Source organism: Neopsephotus bourkii, unplaced genomic scaffold, assembly GCF_033783945.1.
Source record: "Neopsephotus bourkii isolate Nb327-2 ecotype Australia unplaced genomic scaffold, CSIRO-AGI_Nbou_v1 NB_119, whole genome shotgun sequence".
In the NCBI taxonomy this organism is placed as follows: Eukaryota; Metazoa; Chordata; class Aves; order Psittaciformes; family Psittacidae; genus Neopsephotus; species Neopsephotus bourkii.
Window position 1 is genome coordinate 1 of NW_026900636.1, and position 11,343 is coordinate 11,343.

Sequence of the window (11,343 nt, forward strand, 5' to 3'; positions counted from 1 at the left end):
GGATGGGGATGGGATGGGGATGGGATGGGGATGGGGATGGGATGGGGATGGGGATGGGATGGGGATGGGGATGGGATGGGATGGGAAGGGATGGGATGGGGATAGGATGGGAACGGGAATGGGATGGGGATGGGGATGGGATGGGATGGGGAAGGGGATGGGGATGGAGGATCCACAGATGGGTCCCATCCTGCCCCATTGCCCCCAGGAGCGCCTGGAGATGACGGACACCTTCAAGCAGCAGAAGGTGCGGTTGGCGCAGGAGGGCTTCAACCCCTCCTCCATCCCTGACCCCCTGTTCCTGCTGGACCAGAGCTCCAAGGCCTACGTGCCCCTGGGCCCTGCGCAATGGGAGGGGGTCCTGGATGGGAGCATCCGCATTTAGGGGGCCCCAAGCCCATGGGGAGGTCCTGCACAGGGTGCCCCGTGGGCTCTCCATGGCCATCCCTGGGTACCCAGCATCCATCCCTGGGTACCAGTGTCCATCCCTGGGTACCCAACGTCCATCCCTGGGTACCCAGCATCCATCCCTGGGTACCCAGCATCCATCCCTGGGTACCAGTGTCCATCCCTGGGTACCCAGCATCCAACCCTGGGTACCAGTGTCCATCCCTGGGTACCCAACGTCCATCCCTGGGTACCAGTGTCCATCCATGGGTACCCAACATCCATCCCTGGGTACCCAACATCCATCCCTGGGTACCCAGCATCCATTCCTGGGTACTCAGCATCCATCCCTGGGTACTCAACGTCCATCCCTGGGTACCCAGCATCCATCCCTGGGTACTCAGCATCCATCCCTGGGTACCCAACATCCGTCCCTAGGTACCCAATGTCCATCCCTGGGTACCCAGTATCCATCCCTCGGTAGCCTACATCCATCCCTTGGTACTCAACATCCATCCCTTTGTACCCAGTGTCTATCCCTGGGTACCAATGTCCATCTCTGGGCAACCAACATCCATCCCTGGGTACCCAGCGTCCATCCCTGGGTACCCAGCGTCCATCCCTGGGTACTCAGCATCCATCCCTCAGTACCCAATGTCCATCCTGTAGGTCCCCACATCCCCGGGTACCCACATCCATCCCCCTGTTCCCACTCCCCGTATGAGTCCTGTCTGTCCCTGCATCCATCCTGCCGTCCCTGGGTACCCCACATCCACCCTATACCTCCCCACATCCATCCTCCAGATCTCCATGCCCATCCTTCCAGCCCCAGGTACCCAATGTCCTATTTGTCCCTATGTCCCTGGACACCCCAGCTCCATCCCATCCATATCCCTGTGTCCATCCCACTGTCCCCAATGTCTCCTGCATCCATCCCTACCCCACTGCTCCTATCCCATCAATGGGGCACCAGTGCCTTCCCCTCCCTCTTCTCTTTATACTCGGGATTGTTCTCTCTTTTTTAAGTGATTTTTGGCAAATAAAACCTCTTTTGTAGCACTTTTTTGTCACTGGTTCCTCCCATTCCCACCCCAGGATCGGGGGGGGGGGCACCACTTCCAACCCCCCTTAAATCACTGCACCCCACTGCCAACCCCCCTTAAATCACTGCACCCCACTGCAAATCCCCCTTAAATCACTGCACCCCACTGCCAACCCCCTTAAATCACTGCACCCCACTGCCAACCCCCTTAAATCACTGCACCCCACTTCCAACCCCCCTTAAATCACTGCACCCCACTGCCAACCCCCTTAAATCACTGCACCCCACTGCCAACCCCCCTTAAATCACTGCACTCCACTGCCAACCCCCCTTAAATCACTGCACCCCACTGCCAACCCCCCTTAAATCACTGCACCCCACTGCCAACCCCCTTAAATCACTGCACCCCACTGCCAACCCCCTTAAATCACTGCACCCCACTGCCAACCCCCCTTAAATCACTGCACCCCACTGCCAACCCCCCTTAAATCACTGCCCCCCACTTCCAACCCCCTTAAATCACTGCACCCCACTGCCAACCCCCTTAAATCACTGCACCCCACTGCCAACCCCCTTAAATCACTGCACCCCACTGCCAACCGCCTTAAATCACTGCACCCCACTTCCCCCCCCCCCCCAAATCACATCCCAGGCTCCAGTTGGGGTGATGCTGGTCCCCAAAAGGGCACTTGTGGGGGAGATTTGGGTAATGGGGGGGGTCCCCCCAAACCCTGCCCCTCCTAAAGCCGCTTTTGTGCCATTTCCCTGCACATTGGAACCAAAATCCTGCAAATTTCGGTTAAAATCCCACAATTTTGGCATAAAATACACTAAATTTAAGGGAAAAAAACACAGATTTGGCCCAAAATCCCGCAAATTGGGTCTGGAATGCTGAAAATCCTCTTACTTGGGTGCAAATCCCATAAACCGGGGCCGGAATCCTGCATAATCGGGTGCAAAGCCCCGCTAATATGGCCTGAATTCCAGAAATAGGCAATAAACGCACCAGAATTGGGGGAAATGGCCCCAAATCCTGCAAATCCTGGCAAAATTGGGCTGAAAGCTGGGACTTGAGGGGGAAATTCCACGATTTTGGTCTGAAATCCCACAAATTGGGGCTGAAATCCTAAAAATGGGGCTGGAATCGTTAAGTTTGGGCTGAAAACCTGTGAATTGGGGCTCAAATCCCCCAAATTGGCCGGAAATGCTTTAAATCTGAGCTGAAATCGCCCCAAAATGGGTCAAAAGCTGGAAATTTGGACTGAAACCCTTGAAATTTGGGTGAAAATCCCTCAAATTGGCCAGAAATCCTTCAACTTTGGGCTTAAATCCTGAGGATTTGGGCTGAAACTGTAAATGAGGGCTTAAAACCTTTGAATTTGGGCCAAAACCCCCCAAATTGGGGTGAAAACCTTCAAATGCGGCCTCAACTGCCCCAAATTTGGGCTGAAATCCTTCAAATTTTGACTAAAATCCGTGAAATTTGGGCTGAAATCCTTCAAATTTTGACTAAAATCCGTGAAATTTGGGCTGAAATTGTTGGAAAAGAGTGAAGTTTCAATCCTATAAACTGGTCGGAACGGTTATGTTTGAGAGGGTTATAAATCAATAGTGGGATTTTGTAGAGTAGAAAGAGCCATAGTTTTGCAGTTCTGTCTGTCCAGTACCGTGCTCAGCCTGGAACCAGTGGTACAATGGTAGCCTTGGTAGCAGGAGCTCATGGGACCATAAATGGTGAAGGGTGTAGGGGTGGATTTAGAGAGATAGATTGGGAAATTCTACCCAAGCAGAACCTAGGAATCACCAGGGGTGGCCAAGGGGCAATAGAACAATGCTGGCGTCCACATAAGGGGAGAGGGACCTGGGGGTCCTATGGGCGACAGGGTGACCATGAGCCCACACTGTGCCCTTGTGGCCAAGAAGGCCAATGGCATCCTGGGGTGCATTAGAAGGGGGGTGGTCAGTAGGTCCAGAGAGGTCCCCTTTCCCCTCTACTCTGCCCTGGTGAGACCCCATCTGGAATATTGGGTCCAGTTCTGGGCCCCTCAGTTCCAGAAGGACAGGGACCTGCTGGAGAGAGTCCAGCGCAGGGCAACTGAGATGATGAAGGGAGTGGAGCATCTCCCTTATGAGGAGAGACTGAGGGAGCTGGGTCTCTATAGTTTGGAGAGAGGAGACTGAGGGGTGACCTTATTAGTGTATATAAATATATAAAGGGGGAGTGTCCCGAGGCTGGAGCCAGGCTCTTCTCAGTGGCAAACAATGATAGGACAAGGGGCAATGGGTACAAACTGGAACACAAGAGGTTCCACTTAAACTCCTTCTCAGTGAGGTGCCAGAACACTGGCCCAGGCTGCCCAGGGAGGCTGTGGAGTCTCCTTCTCTGGAGGCATCAAAACCCACCTGGATGCATCCTTGTGTAACCTTATCTGGGTGTTCCTGCTCCGCAGGGGGATTGGACTGGATGAGCTTATGGGGTCCCTCCAGTCTCTAACATACTGGGATACTGGGATACTGGGATATGTCCAGAGGACAGAAAGGTGAGAAGAACAAGCCGAGGAAGACTCCTTCCTTCATCAGGACCGCACCAGAGGGGGCTGTGCCAGCGCAGCAGAGGCTGATGCTCCACCAGCCTGACGTGGGAACCCTGCACCAGTGACTGATGCGATCGATATCCAATGTGTGCATTGCGAGTGCGATGGGACGAGAGCAAAGCCAGATTTGGGTGCGTGGCCCTGGTTCCCCAGTGCTGCAGTAAAGCACCCATGGAACCATTGCGGTGCTTATGGGGCAGTTCCTACACTAACATTTTGGCGACCCAGATGGGACCTCGCGGGCATTGCCGAGGCGGATCACGTCTCGATCCTGCTCCAGCCGGCACCCAGAGATTCTCGGGGAGCCATCGACCGCGACCGACCTCCGCTGCTCACGACAGACCTCTGGTACGGTAAGGAAAGGTGCTTTTTCTTTTATTTCTGACTCGGTCACAGTGCCGATTTTGTAAAGTATGGTTTGGTAATTACGGTACCGGATTTCTGTATGGTTTGGTAATTACGGTACCGGATTTCTGTATGGTTTGGTAATTACGGTACCGGATTTCTGTATGGTTTGGTAATTACGGTACCGGATTTCTGTATGGTTTGGTAATTACGGTACCGGATTTCTGTATGGTTTGGTAATTACGGTACCGGATTTCTGTATGGTTTGGTAATTACGGTACCGGATTTCTGTATGGTTTGGTAATTACGTACCGGATTTCTGTATGGTTTGGTATTACGGTACCGAATTTCTGTATGGTTTGGTAATTACGGTACCGGATTTCTGTATGGTCTGGTAATTACGGTACCGAATTTCTGTATGGTTTGGTAATTACGGTACCGGATTTCTGTATGGTTTGGGAATTACGGTACCGAATTTCTGTATGGTTTGGTAATTATGGTACCGAATTTCTGTATGGTTTGGTAATTACGGTACCGGATTTCTGTATGGTCTGGTAATTACGGTACCGAATTTCTGTATGGTTTGGTAATTACGGTACCGGATTTCTGTATGGTTTGGTAATTACGGTACCGAATTTCTGTATGGTTTGGTAATTATGGTACCGAATTTCTGTATGGTCTGGTAATTACGGTACCGAATTTCTGTATGGTTTGGTAATTACGGTACCGGATTTCTGTATGGTTTGGTAATTACGGTACCGGATTTCTGTATGGTTTGGTAATTACGGTACCGGATTTCTGTATGGTTTGGTAATTATGGTACCGCATTTCTGTATGGTTTGGTAATTACGGTACCGAATTTCTGTATGGTTTGGTAATTATGGTACCGAATTTCTGTATGGTTTGGTAATTATGGTACCGAATTTCTGTATGGTTTGGTAATTACGGTACCGAATTTCTGTATGGTTTGGTAATTATGGTACCGAATTTCTGTATGGTTTGGTAATTACGTACCGAATTTCTGTATGGTTTGGTAATTATGGTACCGAATTTCTGTATGGTTTGGTAATTACGGTACCGAATTTCTGTATGGTTTGGTAATTACGGTACCGAATTTCTGTATGGTTTGGTAATTATGGTACCGAATTTCTGTATGGTTTGGTAATTATGGTACCGAATTTCTGTATGGTTTGGTAATTACGGTACCGAATTTCTGTATGGTTTGGTAATTATGGTACCGAATTTCTGTATGGTTTGGTAATTATGGTACCGAATTTCTGTATGGTTTGGTAATTACGGTACCGAATTTCTGTATGGTTTGGTAATTACGGTACCGGATTTCTGTATGGTTTGGTAATTACGGTACCGAATTTCTGTATGGTCTGGTAATTACGGTACCGAATTTCTGTATGGTTTGGTAATTATGGTACCGAATTTCTGTATGGTTTGGTAATTACGGTACCGAATTTCTGTATGGTTTGGTAATTATGGTACCGAATTTCTGTATGGTCTGGTAATTACGGTACCGAATTTCTGTATGGTTTGGTAATTACGGTACCGCATTTTTGTATGGTCTGGTAATTACGGTACCGCATTTCTGTATGGTTTGGTAATTACGGTACCGAATTTCTGTATGGTTTGGTAATTACGGTACCGCATTTTTGTATGGTCTGGTAATTATGGTACCGAATTTTGGTAAAGTGTAAGGGTACAGACTTCTAATAAAGCTTGGCTGTAGGCGAAGCCTGCTTGTTTTGGTGAAACTTTGGCTTCAAAAAGTCTACCCGAGAGATGCGGTGAAAGCTGCATCTGGCCTCGCGAAGTCTGATTTGGTAAAGCCTGCCTGTTAGACGTGGCGAAAGCTGCGCTTGGTTGGGGCTAGGGAGCTCCCGGGGTAAAAGCCTAGGCGCCATCCGTTAGACGGTAGCGAAAGCTCTGCAGGTTCGGCAGAAGTGGTATTGGTATTGGTATTGGTATTGGTATTGGTATTGGTATTGGTATTGGTATTGGTGTTGGTGTTGGTGTTGGTGTTGGTATTGGTATTGGTGTTGGTGTTGGTATTGGTATTGGTGTTGGTATTGGTATTGGTATTGGTATTGGTATTGGTATTGGTATTGGTATTTGTGCTGCAGGATCAGCATCTGTCTGTCTAAATGTTGTAACTTAGTGGTGAGTGTGTGGTGTGTGTGTAGTAGAGAAAAAAGAGAAAAAAAGGAAAACAAAGAAAAAGAGAAAAAGGAAAAAAAAGGAAAAATAAGGAAAAAAAGAAAGAAAAAAGAGAAAAAGAGGAAAAAAGGAAAACAAAAGGAAAAAGGAAAAAAAAAAGAAAAAGAAAAAAAGAAAAAGAGAAAAAGAGAAAAAAAAAAATGCTGTCAGTTCCCAAGTCCTCTCCATTAGGCTGTATTTTAAGCCATTGGAAGGAGGGTGGATTTGGGCAGAGTATGCTGAAAAGCAAATTAATTAATTATTGTAATGTATGGTGGACACAGTATGAACTGGGGGATCAGGAGAAATGGCCTGAAAAATGGAACTTAACAGTATAATACTATACTGCAGTTGATGTTATAACAGGAAAGAAAACGGGACAAGGTGTTATATATAATTCTTTTCTTTAAGAAATAATGGTGAGTGGCAAAAATCTTGTGAAATAATGGGTGCAAAGGTAAATGTTAATGAACAGTGTAAGGAATGTGTTACTGAGAAAATGTATGAAGTGCCTTGCTTTAGACAATAGCTTACAACACCGGAGGGATATTGAAAGTTTGGATTTGGCAGTCGCTCCGTCAGCCCCGCCAGCATTAAATGAAGAAAGGGGGGGGAGAAGATGAGTGATAGTGATCTCGAGAGTCTGGGTAGTTGCGAGTGTAAAAGTAATCAGAAAGCAAGCCTCCCCATTACCCCAGCCTCGCATAGAACTCGCCAGAGGGGAAATAAAAAAGAAAAGAGCAGACTCAGACGTCCAGAGGAGTGCTTGCGCCTTTAAGACAGGGAGTTGGAACAGAAGGACCGGTGTGCATTAAAGTACCCTTCTCACCTGGAGATTTATTTACCTGAAAACAATCAGCAGCAGAACTTGTTGGCAGCAATCCAGGGGAGAGAACAAAGTTTTTCTAATCCAAGGGGAAGGGGGAGAGGAAATATGTGGGGACGAGGACGAGGATTCTATAATCCGAGTGTAGAAATGAATATAGAAAAAATAGGATATAATCAGTGTGCATACTGCAAACAGGAGGGACACTGGAAAAATGGATGTCCATTTAGGGGAGGACAATTTATGTCTCCAGGGAATTCTTTTATGGGATCTGATGCAGCTAAGGTGATAGTGCTAGGAGAGTTTGATAACCAAAGCTGACTAGACAGGGCGAGAAGTGAAGAGCCCCTCGTGAAAATCCAACTGGGAGAGAAAGAAGTGAAACTTTTAATAGACACAGTTGCTACCTATTCAGTTTTAAATGATTTACATGCAAGGTTAGGGGAAAGAACTACAACAATTGTGGGAGCCACAGGGAAGGAGGAAATACGGCCATTCTTGCAGCCCCTAGATCTGTGATTTAGGGAAAAGGAATTAACACACAAATTTCTATATGTACCTGAATGCCCCATTCCCCTTTTAGGACGGGACTTACTGGCCAAATTGGATGCAGTGATTATTTTTGAAAATGGTGAATATAGATTAGTACAGGATCTGAGGGTAATAAATGAGAAATCAATTACAGTTCTTTTGCATTCGGAGTGAAACTATAACCCCGTTGGAACAGTTGTTGTGGATGAAATATTATTGTCATAATAGCTGACGAGAAATATACCTCTGACCTTCCAGAGAGGGCAAGACCAGAGGGAATCAGTGCTGCAGCTGGAAAGGTCTGTCAAGGGCAGCAACCCCTGGGGCTGTGACCGCTGAGCACTATGATCCTGACCGGACCTCTTTTGGCGATGGTTCTGTTTGGGCCCATATAGGCAAATGTCGCGGCTGATAAAAGCGACGACTGTAATGAATGCATTACCACAACAGTAACCTCTCAAACACTAGTCTATCACACCATGTATGAATGTAAAGGAACAATAATTGGCAATTGTGCACACAACCAAACTCAATGCAGACTTTGCAAAGAAAGAAAAATAAAATGGTTTAAAACAGAACTGGGACACAATGTGGTCAATGAGCATTTTGCAGAAATTTCAATATATCGGGAATACATCTTGGTGCCTTAAATGGACAGGAAAGCAAATCGTAGCAGAGAATATAGACACTGATGATTTGCTGTCTATAAATAGAGTTAGTCAGAATGTTGTTAAAGACGTTCCTTGATGGAATTGTACCAAAGTTTTAGATTGTGACACGGACCCTGAGGAAATCACAATACCTCCAATTAAAATTGCTTTAATGGCAGGATGTGCATGCCGGGGACTAAAAATTGGAGAAAAAGGAATACAGGTCCCTATTAGCAATGAGGATTGTAAATATTCTACGGTGCGTAGTATAGGACATTTTGTTTGGGCAGCAAGTGATGGAACCTGGACCGCTCACCTACCCATAGGGGGCCCGGTTAAAAATCACCCTGGGATTACCAACTCTTTGTCCAGTTTGGAAAAAGTCACCAGTCAAAAACAAGTTAGAAACCCTGCAAATTCGAACAAAAAGAAATGGAGATGATGCTGATGACAAATGGCAGGAGCCCTCCACAGGGGTTAAAATAGGGTGGGTTTTTGAATCTTTATTTGCACAAGTAGCAGCATATCGAAACAGAGAAATGATCGACAGGCTGATTGGCCAAACAAAGACATTAGCCAGGGTGACGAAGAAAGGATTCAGAGATTTAAATCTGCAATTACAAGCAACAACTCTGCAGAACAGAATGGCATTAGACCTGTTGGTACTCAAGGAACATGGTGTTTGTGGGTATTTGAAAGGTAGATCATTGTTGTGTTCACATTCCCAATGTAACTGCAAACATAGAATATGATATTTCCCAGCTGACCAAAGTGGAACAAGAAGCGGAAAGAGAAAGGAAATACATTGAACAAAATTGGATTGGGGCACTCTTTGATAGTTTGGGCCTTCACCTTCCTGGATGGATCCGTTCCCTCTTGCAAGCTGTAGTCGTAATGATGATCGTGTTTTTAATGTTATATCTGATGTTTTTTTTGTATTCGAAAGGAAATAGCCCGGAGCAATGCATGGACCCATCGAATTATAGGGGCAGTAACTAAAGAACATCCAAAATCTCCCACACCTCCTCCTATTTATCAGGAAACAGGTACCTAAGGGAATGAAAATACTTAACTTAAATTGAGTGAAGTATTTTCAAAGGGGGGAACTGTTAGAAAAGAGTGAAGTTTCAATCATATAAACTGGTCGGAACGGTTATGTTTGAGAGGTTTGTAAATCAATAGTGGGATTTTGTAGAGTAGAAAGAGCTATAGTTTGCAGTTCTGTCTGTCCAGTACCGTGCTCAGCCTGGAACCAGTGGTACAATGGTACCTTGGTAGCAGGAGCTCATGGGACCATAAATGGTGAAGGGTGTAGGGGTGGATTTAGAGAGATAGATTGGGAAATTCTACCCAAGCAGAACCTAGGAATCACCAGGGGTGGCCAAGGGGCAATAGAACAATGCTGGCGTCCACATAAGGGGAGAGGGACCTGGGGGTCCTATGGGCGACAGGGTGACCATGAGCCGACACTGTGCCCTGTGGCCAAGAAGGCCAATGGCATCCTGGGGTGTATTAGAAGGGGGGTGGTTAGTAGGTCCAGAGAGGTCCCCTTTCCCCTCTACTCTGCCCTGGTGAGACCCCATCTGGAATATTGGGTCCAGTTCTGGGCCCTCAGTTCAAGGACAGGGACCTGCTGGAGAGAGTCCAGCGCAGGGCAACTGGGATGATGAAGGGAGTGGAGCATCTCCCTTATGAGGCCAGACTGAGGGAGCTGGGTCTCTATAGTTTGGAGAGAGGAGACTGAGGGGTGACCTTATTAGTGTATATGAATATATAAAGGGGGAGTGTCCCGAGGCTGGAGCCAGGCTCTTCTCAGTGGCAAACAATGATAGGACAAGGGGCAATGGGTACAAACTGGAACACAAGAGGTTCCACTTCAACTCCTTCTCAGTGAGGTGCCAGAACACTGGACCAGGCTGCCCAGGGAGGCTGTGGAGTCTCCTTCTCTGGAGGCATCAAAACCCACCTGGATGCATCCTTGTGTAACCTTATCCGGGTGTTCCTGCTCTGCAGGGGGATTGGACTGGATGAGCTTATGGGGTCCCTCCCAGTCTCTAACATACTGGGATACTGGGATAATGGCTGGGATATGTCCAGAGGTGAGAAGAACAAGCCGAGGAAGACTCCTTCCTTCATCAGGACCGCACCAGAGGGGGCTGCGCCAGCGCAGCAGAGGCTGATGCCCCACCAGCCTGACGTGGGAACCCTGCACCAGTGACTGATGCGATCGATATCCAATGTGTGCATTGCGAGCGCAATGGGACGAGAGCCAAGCCAGATTTGGGTGCATGCCCCTGGCTCCCCAGCGCTGCAGTAAAGCCCCCATAGAACCATTGCGGTGCTTACGGGGCAGTTCCTACGCTAACAAAATCCCCCAAACTTTGGCCGAAATCCCTCAACTTTGGCCTAACCCCCCTCCCCCCCCAATTTGGGCTGAAATCCTCCAAATTTGGCCAAAACCCCTCAAATTTGGGCTGAAATTTCCCATAATTTTGGGCTGAAACGCTTTCAATTTCAAATAAAATCCCCAAATTTGGGTGAAAATCTTTCAGATTTGGACTAAAAGTCCAAATTTGGGCTGAAACCCCTCAAATTTCACCTATATCCCCCAAATTTGGGCTGAAACCCCTCAAATTTCACCTATATCCCCCAAATTTGGGCTGAAACCCTTCCTCTTTGCCCAAAAAAACCCCAAATTTGGGTCGAACCCATTCCAATTCGCTCCAACCATCCCCCGTACCCCTCAATTCACCCCAACCCCCT

General features: G+C 47.5%; 1 long non-coding RNA gene across 1 annotated transcript; it reads left to right on the forward strand.

Annotated features, from left to right (window-relative positions):
- Positions 1-206: 206 nt before the first annotated feature.
- Positions 207-1,068, forward strand: LOC133218749 (uncharacterized). Its single transcript, XR_009727254.1, has 3 exons — positions 207-563; positions 604-853; positions 1,022-1,068. It is a non-coding gene; the product is annotated as an uncharacterized LOC133218749 (long non-coding RNA).
- The last annotated feature ends 10,275 nt before the right edge of the window (positions 1,069-11,343 follow it).